A 626-nucleotide genomic window follows, 5' to 3' on the forward strand; every position below is an offset into this window, starting at 1 on the left:
TCACCCTGCCACGCCCGAGCGAGGCCCCCCCCCCCCCCCCGAGGAATGTCAGTGATTCCTGTTCCCGTGTTACCCATCAAGGCAGGCAGGAATAGATCAAACAGAGAGCATTAAAAATGCAGGTGTACAAAACAGAAACAGGACAAGAAATACTCATCACCAAACTCCAGCAGCAGAACCTCTTCAGCCAGGTTTTTCTTTCCCTTTGGCAGAATGGCAGAGAAATGGAGCTCAATATTGCCCCCAGATCCTCTGATATTCCCTAAATGCTGCCGGAGCCACTGCCACGGCCCCAGCATCTCATGGGGATGGTGAAGATTCATCCTTTCTTTTCTGCAGCCCCACATATTTTGTTCTTTTGGGGGGGGAATATCAGCTGCAGTCCCCTGTGGTGATGGGAAGGTCCAGTGTATTAAATGATGAGCCCTTGGAGGTGTCCCGCTGATCCTCTATCACCCTGGTCTTGCAGGCACTGATACACTCAGCAGGGTGATGTCCTTAGCTATGAATTAATGCCATCCTCTTGATTAATGCTGGCGGGAGGTTAACGACTCGAGGGCGATGTGTAATTAGCATCCAGGGAAGGGGCTGGGTCGGGGCTGTGGTGCCAGGGCTGGGTGGCACAA

Source organism: Nestor notabilis, unplaced genomic scaffold (assembly GCF_000696875.1).
Source record: "Nestor notabilis isolate BGI_N333 unplaced genomic scaffold, ASM69687v1 scaffold18200, whole genome shotgun sequence".
NCBI classification, from domain to species: domain Eukaryota; kingdom Metazoa; phylum Chordata; class Aves; order Psittaciformes; family Psittacidae; genus Nestor; species Nestor notabilis.